Below are 14,667 nucleotides of genomic sequence, written 5' to 3' on the forward strand. Positions count from 1 at the left end.
AATATATTGAGGAGTAGGGTTTTCTAAATTCTGATTTTTGAAATTTGCCTTTCTACAAGGACTGAAGCTTTGAGGCCAGTTAAAAATATGCATGACTAAACCTAATTTCCCCTTTCCCCTCATTCAAGGGAATTTGAATCTTAACTATAATTGAAATTCTATCTCTAAACTGGGTTTCCCCCACTGGACCATATTTATCTCATGATATTCCTCCAGCATGCTGGAAAGACATTCACCCCAAATGACAGACAGCCATTCTACTTGAACAATCTAGACAATGAGAGGGGGGAAAATCAACAATGACGAAGTCATCTACCGTGAGTAGTTTTGCATTTTGCCATCAGGCCAGCTGTTTTTAGGTGGTGGCATTTAATAGATATCGTTTATATCCCATGGAGATATTTGGTAAGTTTGGACTAAGCATTTTATGTTCATTTATTTATTTACTCCTTGTAGATTCAACCTACACTGTAGCTATTATAATAATTAGACCCATTGTACAGATAAAAAAATATTGTAGTTTAGTGGTATTAACTAATTTCCCTAAAGCACTCTCCCCTAAAGATTTAGAACTGGGGTTTTAATCAATTATCTAAAATTACCTAGAGCTGGTTACATTTGAAAGAAGCTATAGTGGGAATATATTCAAAAAAAGGCTAATTGAAATATGGTCTATGTACCACCATTGTCTTGACGAGGTAATTAGCAGTTATTAGGTTTGTTCAAAATTAGTTAACACTCCCCTGCAACCAAATGTATAAACTTCTCTTCATAACTTGACCTCTAAAGACCATTCTCGAATCAACTTTTTTTTGCATATTCCCAATATAGTTATAATTTAGCTCAATTGCAATGGAAAACTTACTATTATTAAATATGTCACTTATGCCATGCTTTGTGTCTATGTCATGGTGCCCTAAATGTATATTCTTCTCATCCTTAAGTACGAAAGTGCTACGTTCTCTGAGAGGTTTTCCTTGACATTCAGTCAAAATTTAATAATCCTTCATTTGGATTCTTCCACCAAATTAAGTGTACCGTTATGTCACCCTCCTGCATTTGAGTTAGTTATGCACGGTGTTAGTCTTCCTCACAGATTGTAAACTCCTTGAAAGACAGTCATTTGTCTCATCCAACTGTAGGCCCCAACACATTTCTGCTATTTTTAAATGAGACAGAAAGACAAGAACAAAATGTGGAATAATTAAATACAGAGACCTGAATTTTTTTTTGCTTCAGCATGAAAAGAAGAAGGAACTTTGTAAAAGACAATACACATTGCATCACTTTTCTCTAATTTCAACACACTTTAAAATATTTTCCCTTCTCCATTTGTTTTCTGGAAAGAAATGTTCAGAAGCTTTTTCTTTGTGAATGAGATTTAATTACACTGGGGTAATTTCTTGGAAGAGACAAGCGTTTACTGGGTCCCCCGATATTGCCTAGTATTTGGGTCCCATGTGCAATCACACTCAGGGCCCTGGTGTGAACATTATTGTGCTTCTAGATAATTGGATCCATGTTTAGAGTTTGATATACTTGCCCACAGAGGACTGGTTTAAAGTGAGAGGCAAAGTTTAAAATAGTAAAAGTGGAAGGAGTCAATTAGGAAGACAGTTTTTTTAAAGTTGTTAATTGAATCATTAAAAATGCCAGTTTTGAAAGAGGGCAGGTAGTATGTATTAATTGCAAGCATTAAAAGAGCAATAAATGTTATAGCACCTCTTTTAGCCATGAGTGTTGAGAGCTGTTAACAGACTTTTACAAGTAGGAGAGTCACCCAAATATGTTTGATGATCATTTGAATGCTTTCTATGTGTCTGGCACTGTCTTGGGTTTGAAGAAACCTCATCCTGAAAAAAGTTGAGATCTGATGTGGGAGAAACATCAGAAAAAATTGGAGAGGTGTACATATAACTCCAGAAGCACAGAAGAGGGAAGCAAATAACTCTTGAAAGAAATCTGGGAAGGCTTCACCTGGGGGGTGGTATCTAAGATTTATTTTGAAGAACAAATTTGCCTGGCAAGAAAAGTGGAGCAGAGCATTTCATGCAACGGGTACAGCCTATGCATAGACCTAGAGTTGCCAAAAGATGGACATATCTTCAGGAATAGGGAAAGATGCAGTGTGGTTAGGTGCAGGGTAGGTGGTTGTCTTCCCTGGAAAGTGAGGCAGCAAATTTAAGGTGGTAGTAAAGGGACTTCTATGCTGTGATAAGGAGTCTGAACATTATTACAGGCAAGAGAGTCTTTAAAGGAAGCTTTTAGCTCAGAGGAGTAATCTGACCATATAAGGATAAAATTCACAATCATGGAATCGACAGTCAAAATCAAAAGGAAGTGCCAATGTTTTAAAGCCAGAGCCACCATCAACCAAATAATTAGCAGAATTTTTGAGGGTGAAGTCATTCAAGTCCCGTCCCAAAGTGGGTCTGCCATTCTCATCCACATTTCCCTGTGAGTAGAGACTATAAACTTTCAGGGAAATTACGTGTGCAATTAAAGTGAGAGAGTCAGTCAGTTAGTGCTAAATTATTTAAACCTGAATCATTGTTTGATCACTAGTAATTGTGGGCTTTGGAACTTTTACAGAGCTAAATCTAAGGAGTCTGAAAGGTCTTGTAACTTGCCTGAAGTTTTTTTCCCATGTTTAAGCCTTTTGAGTCTTTACAACTGCAAGTCCTAAGTGGGCAAAGGCTGCCTTTCGGAGGCCAAACATATCTCAGATGTGACAATGAAAACGATACGGAGCTCTTCATTTCTCCTCTTACTCCAGAAACAGGTCACATCTCTTACTACAGTGAACTGATGTGCTGGGAAGAAGTAGCTCAATTAGCAACTGCAGCCTCCAGTGGGAGAGCTGTGACTTTTCAAAGAGTCTTTGTTCAATGTCTTTTCCCCACCAGCCCTTTGGCTAAGCAGATGAATATTAAAATTCATTTTTCCCCTCCCTCTGTGCCTGTCTTCGGTGGTCTTTTCTTTTTGTGTCATCTGCTCATAACATGGACTGTTTATCTTTAGATTCTAGTCAACAGAACAGGAGGATTTTGGCAGATTAGATGTCTCCTGACTTCTCCATTTCACTTCAGGAATTGTAGATTAGATGCAGATTCAAAAAGCAGAATTAAGACTTGGAAACGTGTTCTTTGCTAGGCTTTTCCCTTTGGACTGCCTTCCTGTGCCAGAGGAGGTGAAAAAGTGTGACATTCAAGATGCTTACCCCTTAATCCCTTATCCAATTGGTGCAGAGATGAAATTAGGTGTAAAAAAACTCCCAAAACTAATGGTAAAACTCTACATTTTAAAAATATAAGATACTTAATAAAAAATTAAACTCACCAGGTATAAAACTGATGGGGGAAAGAAGCATTTATAAAAAGATGCCATAAAGACTACAGAGAGAATACAAAAGAAGTAACTGATCTCAAAACATTCTCTTTTTTTACCTTGATTAGAACTAGGGGGGATTGAAGGTTTTCTTGTTCTTTTGAATAAGCCATAAGAACAGTCCTTTCTTCTCCACAGGCTGAGTTGAAGTAGGGAACCTGAGGGAGAAGCAGAAGCTTGGCCCTGGGGGTGAGCTCTTCCTTTTTCTATAACCTGGGTATGTGCAGGGGTTATACTATTTATGTTATATTTGTTTACTGCTGTTCCTAGTTAATAGGGCTTCTGTTGTACTTAAATGGTATTATTCAATTAGTAAATATTACCTTTGTGGTGATTATATCTTTTGGTGCGTTCATAAAGTGTCTAAAAATAATTATCATAGGACTTGTTTTACTGCTATAATTAAATTTACAACCAATGTGTTGATCAATTCAATTCAGCAAACAATTATCAAGTACCTCCTCTTTACTAGTCCTAGAGTTAGACCAGTGAATAGAAAGGCTTTACCTGCAAGGAGGTCACAGTCTGATAAGATCAAGGAAGGTGTCCCAAAGAGCCAAACTAAATGCTACTGACTCTATAGGTATTTGGAGAATGTAGCTCCAAAAATGCTTTTTGTGTGTGTGTGCTTTTAGGCTATTAAAGAATGTGTTTTGGTGCAAACCTGACTATCGGTTGTATGCTAAATGATAGCTAGAAGTTAATTTTAATATGCAGTAAATATTACATTTAAAAGAAAACTATGAAATCCAAATATAAAAATTAGTATTATCTATGTGCGATAGCATCAGGACAGAAAAACCTTTCTTCTACACTCTTAGGTGTAATAAGTAGGACATGCAAATTAAGCCAATTAAAGACAAATTAACAGGAGAAAATGTTTATTTGTATGTATATGAAAAATTACAAAAGAAGTAGCTCATTAATGATAAAAGTTAGAGGCTTAGTAGAGGAAATTTAGTAGGAGAAAGGGAATAGGGAGAAAAGCCTTCTATGGGAAGAATAAATAGGTTTATTTAGAGAAGACAAATGAATTTCTAAAAAATAAAATTTGTGATAAGATTTATCTATGCAGATGCAAATGGACTTTCCACATTTTGAGGGGTTATAAAGCTCTCTTAAGGGGGATTTATGGTAGGTTTGCTTTCTTCTCCCTCCTGGGAGTAGACCCACCCTGAGGAGATAAATTATAGCAGTCTCATTTCCTAGAAGTTGTTGCTTTTAGTCAGATAAGGGAAATTCTGAGAAGGCTTCTTTCTGAATTTGTTGAGACTCCAATATCTTTAGCTTAAAATAATCTTTATACCAACTATGGGGTTCCAAGTGAGTCCCTACAATAGGAAGAAAAGATTTTATTTTGGTGTTATATTTTGTTTGTTGACAGTTGAGTATGGGACTCTTCGCAGGGACAGGTCTGATTTTATTTTGGGATGCAAAATAGTTGGCATGTTTGATTTTGGAAATTAGTCTCTCCAAGCATACCCTGAACTTGCTGTGAGTTGGGTAAAAGGCTCTTCATTTGAATTAATGGTAATTATGAGTGTTTGGAATGAGTGGACTCCAGGAGGAGAACGAGAAGTTTAACAGAGAGGAGCTGGAGACCCAGCAATACAGCAGAAGCTGAGATTCTAGTGGACAAGTTGATGATCACTAGATTCTAGTGGACAAGTTCATGACCACTAGCTAAAGGACCTCGAGCACTGATATCTGCTATTGATGTCTAGTGCTTAGATTTAATCATTGGCCAGGCTATGCTTGTGAAGAAGTAATATAAATCCTCCACCCCAACCTTTTCAATTGGCAGAACAAAAGGCTGATTACAAGGTTAGCCATTTCAGTGGAAAATTCCTCTTCAAAATTTGCAAATGGAATTCTGATAATAGCCTGTGTGATCTATTTTAATTATTTCTTTTTGTCAAGAGTATTTGAAAAGAAACTTTGGCTGCGAGATGGAGGGTGGATTGTATGAGGTGAGTGTAGAATCAGGGACCCATTAGGAGGCTATTGCAAGTTCTATGTTGGAAACTGACAAATTAGAAGTTCGTAGAAAACCTTTCTTGCATAGCATACTTGAAAATACTGGATTAAAAAAATAATAAAGCTCATTGTCTTTAATGTATAGCTGAGTTTGAGAAAAAATAATAGAATTCTTTCCCATTCAGAAAGAAAATATGAATCCACAAGGTAAGTAGTCTCTGAAGCAGGTGTTGGCCCCAGTGTTCTGTGTTATCTACCAGCCCGACAGCCAATGGTTTGGATTTTAATCAGGCCAAAGAATGGTAGGAGGTTGTATCTGCAAGTTGTATACAAAGCTAGGAGCCTTAGGGATAATGACTTGAGTAAGTGAACTAAGGGAAACCTGCACCCCAGAGTGAGGCTGATGGAACACTTATCTCTATTGACTTTGACTCTGGGCATAGCAGAAAATAAAAAAATCTTCCCTGAGAATTGCTGACCATAGCCTACACTTATGCAGGTTTGGTCTCTGAATTTATAATAGCTGGGACTAATCATCAGAGAAATGCAATTTAAAGCCACAATGAGATATCACTTCATACCAGTCAGAATGGCAATCATCAATAAATGAAAGAATAACAAGTGTTGGTGAGGATGTGGAGAAAAGGGAACTCTCACACATTGGTGAGATAGCAAATTGGTACAGCTGCTATGGAAAACAGTCTGGAGGTTTCTCAAAAAATTAAAAATGGATATACCTTTTGACCCAGCAATTGCACTTCTGGGTATTTATCCAAAGAAAACCAAAACAATAATTTGTAAAAATCTACCCCAATATTCATGGCAGCACAATTTATAATGGCCAAGATATGGAAGCAACCTAAATGCCTATTAGCAGATGATTGGATAAAGAAGTTATAGTTCATATATACGAGGAATATTACTCAGCTGTTAAAAAAAAAAGAAATTCTACCATTAACAATAACATGGATGGACCTAAAAGTTATTATGCTGAGTGAAATAAGTCAGAGAAAGATAAATACCGTGTGATTTCACTTATATACAGAATCTAAGGAACAAAACAAACTAATCAAAAACAGACTCACAAATATAGAGGACAATTTAGTGATGGACTGAGGGAGATGTTGGGGGGCTGGGAGCATGGGGTGAAGGGTTAAAGAAGTACACATTAGTAGTTGATAGATAGTCACAGGGATGAAGAGCATGGCATAGGGAATGCAGTTAGCATTAATGTATTGGCTAGGTGGAGAGCCAGAGGAGAGAAGGAGCAATTAGGGGGATCATTTTATAAGCTATTTAAATGTCTAATCAATGTACTGTATATTTGAAACTAATATAATAAAACTAAAAAATAAATAAATAAATAATTGGGATGCCCTGAAATTCCGAAGCCTAAAATTTAGTGTTAATTAGACTCCCAAGGTCCTGGAAAACACATGTACAAACTCTCCCAGCAAGAATGCAGTTTAAAATACAACTTCACAAATTTCACATTGTTTTATGATCTCAACATCTTAAAAATATGAGAAGAGCCTCTATGAATTAACAGAAACAACAAACTACAGAGTCATATTGCAAAAACTACAGATACTGGAAATGATCAAACACTGATTATAAAATAAGTCTCTAATTAAGTTCTAAAGAAATAGGAGAGAAGGAAGAAACTATGAACACTGACTTGTAAATTGAAGAAAGTAATAATTGACATTAGGATCTAAGGATGATATAACAATAGACTAGACGCAACTGAAGTAAAGATTAGTGAAGTGAAAGATGGAGCTAAGGAAATTGCCTGGAATGTGTCAAAGAGTTGGAAATACGAGATTTTTGGGGATATGAAAGAGTGGGAAGACTCAATAGGAATCCAATCAGAGTGCTGGGAGATCATAGAGAAAATAGGATAAAGCACAAGTCGAAAATTTGAGATTTGTTTGAAGATGTGGTTGCAGTTTTCCAAATGTGATGCACAACGCTAATCTTCTGATTCTGGAATACCAGCGAATTCCATTATAATAATAATAATAATAATAATAATAATAATAATAATAATAATAATAATAGAATGTAGAGAGATTTGGGAAACTCGAGAACCCCAAAGGCAAAACAAGGTTATCATAGAAGTTGGTGAGGTAAACTATGGGGATAATAGAGCTGGCAAGATTTGGCCAGATTCAGGCAACGTTTCAGTGCTTAAATTGGTATGATTTGCGGGTGGGATAAATTCGGAGTATGAGGAAGTGGGAATTAGGGATGAATGCTGCACCTGGGCAGGTGATTGGTGGCATAGGAACTAGGAAAGGAAAGATGGTTCTGCCCCTTTCACCCTTGGGACTTGGCACCCTTCTAGGAAATGTGTGAGGGAGAAAAAGGCAGCTAGTCTTTCACATGGTTGTTCCTCAGGCCCAGCTGACCCACTTCTGCCCACAGAACTCCCGTGCCGGTCGGTTGGTGTGAAAGGCAGTAAAAAGGGCAGGATGCTCAGCCTCCAGACAGTTGTATGGGATGCTGTGGGATTTATAAGAGAAAAAGTGTTCCCCCTCCCTGAAAGCTCAGTCAATGTGACTTGGAGAGAGCCTGAAGCCGTTACCCTCAGTGAAAAGGTAACATGTCTGCCCAGGCGATTTTCTGAGGTAGCAGGTAATTTTAGTCAGATTCCCACCTGGCTTTTCCTGTCACTTTATCCTCAGGTGCAATTTTAATCTTGCATTGTTCAAGCTAGTCAGTCACTGTCACTTCTCCTTGTTTCAGCAAGATATATTTTTTTCCAGGGCTTTCTGGTTTTCCTCAAAATCTTTTCAAGGACAATGTGCTGTTATGATGTGGCCGAAAGAAGTAAATGCTTGATTCTGAGGCCATGGCTTGTCTTGGGCTTTCTAACCAGAAAATACATTCCCTAGACAGTCGAATTGTTTCTTAAATGACACCTTAAATAAAAAAGAGCCAATTATTTTGCAAAAAAAGCCCCCGTAATTAATGTTTTCTGCTTCTTAGTGACTGTTTTCCCAGCTTCTTCCTCACCCCTAAAATCCTCAGTCCCCTTCAAAGGATCTTGGGATCACTTTCTATAACCTCTCCAGGCCCATCTCCTATTGTCCCCCTGAAATTGCTTTGATGATCTCCCAAATCAATGTATTTAGGCTTTGGACCTGAATTTTTTGAAAAATAAATCTTTATATTTCACAATACTGTTAGATTTACAGAAAATTTGCAGAGTGCAGAGTTTCCACATACCCCTCATGCCCTATTCTTTACATCTTATATCACTGATGTTCATTGTCATGACTAAGAAATGAACATTGGTACGTTACTATCAACTAATCTTCACATGTCATTTAGACTTTACTAGTTACTCACCAACGATTCCACATTACATTAAGTCATCATGTCTCTTTAGGGTCCTCTTGGCTCTCACAGTTTCTTGGCTTTCCTTATTTTTGATGATTTTGGCCATTTGGAGGGGCATTGGTCAGGAATTGTGTAGTGTTCTTCAATTTGAATTTTTCTGATGTTTCTCATGATTAGCCTCTGGTTGTAGGTCTTAGGGAAGAAGATTATAGAAATAAAGTGCCATTAAAAAAAAAATCAACATGCTATCACTGTTGACCTTCATCACCTGGTTGAGGTGTCTGCCTGGTTTACCCACTGTAGAGTTAGTTACTTTTTTGTTTTCCCTTTCAATATCCTGTTCTTTAGAAGTAAGTCAGTCAGTGCACCCACACTTGAAGAAGCGGGGAGGGATTAATCCCCACCTCCTGGAAGAGGAAGTATTACAGAGATCAAAATATGCCACCCTCAAATATGCCACTTTGGCATATGGATTATTTCTAGCCAAAGGCATTTTAGATTTAATAAATGCAGTAAGAAGCCTTTCCAGAACTTTCCTTATATCTGATTAAAAGAAGGAAATTCTGAGAAATGAAGACTGCTGTGAATTTACTCTCCTGGGGATGTTTTGTGGCCATGAAGACAGGAATCTTGTGCTGGGATGGACCTATAAAAGCAAACCTTCTGTTGATCTTCCCGATACACTTACCTTCCATACACAGTTGGCCAACCTTGGAAGCCTAAAACCCTTTTCCTTTGTTACTTCTCTACAAATTTATTGTTCTTTGCTAAAATGCTGATAAGCCCAAATTGTAAGCATTCCTTTGAGTTTCTTCAGTGTGAATGCATCCTGGTCACGTTAATAAACTTCCATTTGTTTTTTCTCTTGTTAATCTGTCTTTCTCTTTTTTTTCCAGTGTAATTTCCAGGGTCCCAGCCAAAAATTTAGGAGGGTAGAGGGAAAAAAGTTTTTCCTCCTCTATAGTTCCTTCTTACATTATTTGGAATATCTCTGTAAGGAAGATTGGTCTCTTCTCCTACATTTGTATATTTAATTTTTTATTTATATACCCGGACCTGATTTTCATACCTTTGCCCAATCTTGCTCATTAGGGTGATTATTTTATTCAGCTTACATCTTGATTTACTCAAGCCTGCTTTCCTTTGAATACTGTTTCTGTCATCAATTCTCTATTTTCTCTAGACCGGATCTTGCTCACTTTGAGGGAAGGAGAGTGAGAAACAGAAAGGAGTAAATAAAAAAGAAAGAGAAGTGTCACATTGTAGGGTGAAAAAGCGTAGACAGAAGAGAATACGGCTGGACTTAAGACAAGTGAGGTGATGGAAAGTTCAGCAGAAGCAGGAAATTAGAGCAAGAGGTGACTGTAAGGACATACATTTAGAGGGAACTTGCAGAAAACATGGAGGCGGCACTGGAATTTTCTCACTTAAAGGTAAAAGGAGATTCTGTGGACATCGGAATGCAGACATCCAGGTTCTATTGATTGCTAAGGAAATGGGATCATGGAGGCCTTAGAGATCAACCCATGAAGTTCCTAAAGATGTAGAATCTGAGTCTGAGAGTTTTGTGGACTGCTTAAGGTCAGAGTTGTTCCCAGCAGAGGCAGAAGGAGAAGTGAGGCTTCCTGAGTCCCCATCTAGTTCTTATTTCAGGATGCTGCAGCTGTTTCCTTGTAAGCTGATGCTGATACTAATAGAGTGAGGTTTTCCATCCCCTTGCAAAGTTTGAGGCTATAACTAGTAATAACCTCAATGGGATAGAAACAACTCAGAGAGACCAGATTCCTTTTTTGGTGATTTAAATGTTAATACCTTAGCACTTCTCCAGGCAAGTGGGAGATTAGAAGGTGGCTAAGGAGCTGTGCCTATTCTAGAAAACCCCAGTCCCTGTTTTTGGTTAAGAGATTCTTTACAGTCCTTGAAGGCAGGATTAGAGACTTATAAAAGATTGATAATGAAACAAAAAGATCCTTTCATCTTGTGTCAATGGCAATATTTCTCTCCTCTTCAGACCAGTAGAGGTATCTAGTAAGCTACTGTACTATACATGCTTCAATTAAAATCTGGCCCTTCCTTTGGAAGCAATTAGTTGCTCTAGCACAGATATAGTTCAGACAGGTGCTTGGTAAACTTCTGTCTGTGCGTTTTTCTGCCAGAGCATCTTGCTCCATTTTCTCAGAAATCTTACCTGCTGTTGTTTCAACACATAGCCACTTAAAGCCAAAACTCCAAGTGGGCAACAAAGCTAAACGGTTAAAGATCTAAAGATTTAGTTTACCTTCTAATGAACATCTGGGGTTTGAGAACATCTGGATTGTTTGGTTTAAAACTTATAGTTTTCATCTGGTTTAGTGTACTGAATACTAATGATGTCTTAATTATTTGGGGGCATTCACCAAGTCCAGGCTGTGGCTGAAAGGAAGCTACTAATCAACCAAATGTAGCAGCTCATAAACTTTTGTAAAAGGACACTTGGAAAGCACTGGAACACAAGAAGAAAGTGAAAAATTGTCTATTTTTTTATTATCACCTATAGTCACTGTTTTCACATTCTAGTAATGTTTTCTTCTTTTCATCTTTTCAACCTGATGAAACATGGTTCTTAAAAGATACATTATACATTTCTTATCTATATTTGGTTTCTTTACATAACAAACATTTTACATGCTAAAAAAATTAAAATACTATTTTAATTGTTGTATTATATGGCTACACCATAATCTACTTAATCAATTTTCTATCATTATTTATTATTTAGATGGCTTTTAATATTTAGTTCTATAAATAAATAGCTTTTTACCTTAAGATTTTTCTGACTCCGGAATTTTTTATTTTGATAATTACCTAGAATTGGAATTGGCCATGATTTTTGAAAACTTTCGGTTGACTTAGAGAGAGACTCAGATCTTCCAGATTTTTCCCATGAGGTCAGAAATAAATATGCGAATTATAATAGTGATTCTCAAACTTTTTATTACTAATTTAAAAATTTTTTAAAAAAGACCTATGTACTTCATCTTTTAAATTACTTTTGTCTGTCCCAAAGTAAAATTACTATATAATAAGTGATTTACATTTATTTGCGATCAAAGACTTGTATAATTAAGTTTATCTTCATCCCCTGGTTTTCAAATGACCAAGAGAAGCCAGATAAGTCAAAGTCAGAATTTGGGTCCATTAGGTTGAAATGTGTTTTCTCGTTGCTATTAGATTGGAAAGAGATCCAGACAAGGCAGGAAATGGGGGTGGGAGTTGTAGCTAAATTCCTTAGGGAGAACCAAAGTTTAAGGTAGGGAAATTAAGTTTATTGTCAGGTCAAAAGGGCAGCAGGCCAATGGTGGCTCCAAAATTTCTCCACAAAAGAGGATTAAACCAAAAGAACATTTTATATTTCAATTAAAAAGAAGTTCAGAGACAGCACAATTCCAGGATTGTGCAGTAGGTCAGCGGTGCCATGTAGGATCCAGACTCTTTCTAACTTCTTACTCTATCATACTTAGAATGTTGGCTTTGCCTTTGTGCTTGTCTACTCCTGGTCACAAGACAGTAGAGACATCCTCATGTAAAGAAGTCCATAGGGGTCCCAAAGCATCCAAGACATGCACAGGCAGGCAGAAAGAAAAGAGTTGCTTATCCAGTGTGTCTTTTATCTATCTATCTATCTATCTATCTATCTATCTATCTATCTATCTATCTAAATCACGGAGAGATTTTCTAGAAGTCCCTAGACAATTTGCCCTCGGATGTCAATGGACAGAACTGGATCTTGTATACATATCTGAACCAATCACCATCATGGTCGTCTTAGAGTAATCAAGGTTCAATCTCTTAGGGCATGGGAAGTGGCCTGTCTTTTCTGAGGACCTTGTTTTGCCCTAAACAAAAGCAGGATTCTTTTTAGCAAGGGTGGAAGAGTGAATTTGTTAGGGATATCACAAACAGCATCTGGTATAACCAAGCATCCTGATAAAAGGAGGAGACGAAGTGATTTTTTTACACTGTTTTTGTATAAAAAACATATTTCTTAAAGTATGGCAGTGGGAAGGGTGATTAAAATTATGAGGAGCTGGAGTTCTCTCAAAGCCTCTCCATAGCTTCTCTACAGAAAGAAAGAGAAACACGCCTGACTCAAAAGTAGTTTAAATGAAGCAGGAGAGGAACAGACTTTGAAACAAAATAAAGAAGTGTGGGGTAATTTCTGTGAACTGCATTGGGGACCACATAAGTCTTAATGACTACCTTCTGAAGTATGCTACCTCAGACTGATGATAAAAGTCAGAGTCAGGGTGGCTGGTAAACACCAACCAAGAACAGAGAAGAGCCGTTCGATTTCCAGCATGATATTTGAAACATTGGAACTAGTTTATGGAACCATGGGAGTTTGGGGCCCCAGGATGGAAATTGTGAAAACCATAGAATTCTTGCTCATTTCACATCCTGTTAAATTCCATTAGGAAGGCTTTGACGCTCACACAACAGTTAAAGAAACTGGGTTTCCTATAAGGAAATCTCCTATTTGTTCTCCCCAAATCAGATATGATCTCTTCTGGCAAGCTCATCCTGATTTTCAGGGTGGCAGTTGGTTCTTTTTTTGTGGGACCTCTTAGTTTACTCTTGAGATTACACTTACCACTCATATTGCTATAGCCTATGTCATTTCCCAAGGAACATATGGTAGTTACTATATGAATAATGAAGATGGAATTAACAAGTAAATGAAATTTAAAAAACACAGGAATGATTAAATAAATGGCAGCATTAAAAAAAAAAGAAATTCTCTTTGTTCTTTCAGAATAGTCAGGATAATCATAGTAGGAACGTTCTTGAACATTCTTCTTTCATCTCTAGTAATCCTATTTAGACAAATTCTTTATTCCTAATGCAGAATTTCAACCAGGCTTAAAATTAACAGCTAAATATTAAAAAAATAAAATAAAAAGGACAGATCGTGTCATCAGATTTGTGCCCTGAAACCAACTATTTCCTGACTCTTCTATATAGTTATAAAGACTTAAATATATTTGCAAAAAGCCTGTTTACTCAATCTGTATGCTAATAAAAATGGAAGTCTGGAATTTGACCTTTCTTGTTTAAACACATTTTATTGGAATGTGTTTGGCTTCTTAATCTCAATAATGAATAAGAATTTTAAAATCCAAATAGCTAAAAATACCTTCAAATCAGTTTATTTTTAAATATCAGCACCCCCCCCCCCCGAATCCTATGGAAACTTTTGTTAATAGTACTATCATACAGTTTCTGTCGTCATAGTCTAGATGATAGCATGCTTATGCCAAGCATGGAATTAGGTTAAAAAAGATATGAATATGGCCAGTGTTGCAGGTTTGATTACCAATAAGTTTTGCATAAAATATGTATTATTATAACCACACTGAGAACCTTTTTAATATATGACAGCCATCTTGGAAAGAGCAGTGGTCAAAATGTCATAAAAGTCAAGATTGGGTCCTGGCTGTCCCTCAGATCACTCATTAATTCCTTCCGAGTCTCAGTTTCCCTCACAAAATCCATCCTATCTCATTAGTATTTGTGAGATAAGATGAGCTGATTGTGTCAAAGGACTTTAAAGTCTAAAAAATTTATAAAATTTCTGAGTATTATAATTATTAGTCACAAGAGCCATATAGGCAGACAGGTTGAAAGGGGATGTACGTATTCATTATCACACAAAAAAAAACCCCAATAGGTCAGTAGAACCATATCTATGTATAAGGACAGTGTTTACATTTTTATAAGGAAAAATTATTGACTAAATGTAGTATATATGCCATCTGTCTTGTCGTAGACATTATTTCCATTGTGACTTGGTCAGAGAAGATGTGAAATTAAGCAGTCACCTAGGAAGAAAGGATCCAAAGTTTGCTACCCATTTAAGAAATAGCGAGTAGGAAATAAAACCTAGAGATATATAAAAAACGTGGAAGGATGGGAAGGAAA

At 36.8% G+C, this 14,667-nt stretch overlaps 1 long non-coding RNA gene across 1 annotated transcript in view; it reads left to right on the top strand.

Annotated features, from left to right (window-relative positions):
- Positions 1-14,667, top strand: part of LOC118600334 — a 108,458-nt gene that overhangs the window by 15,554 nt on the left and 78,237 nt on the right. The window lies entirely within an intron of this gene.

This window comes from Rousettus aegyptiacus, unplaced genomic scaffold (genome assembly GCF_014176215.1).
Source record: "Rousettus aegyptiacus isolate mRouAeg1 unplaced genomic scaffold, mRouAeg1.p scaffold_m13_p_3, whole genome shotgun sequence".
Classification (NCBI taxonomy): domain Eukaryota; kingdom Metazoa; phylum Chordata; class Mammalia; order Chiroptera; family Pteropodidae; genus Rousettus; species Rousettus aegyptiacus.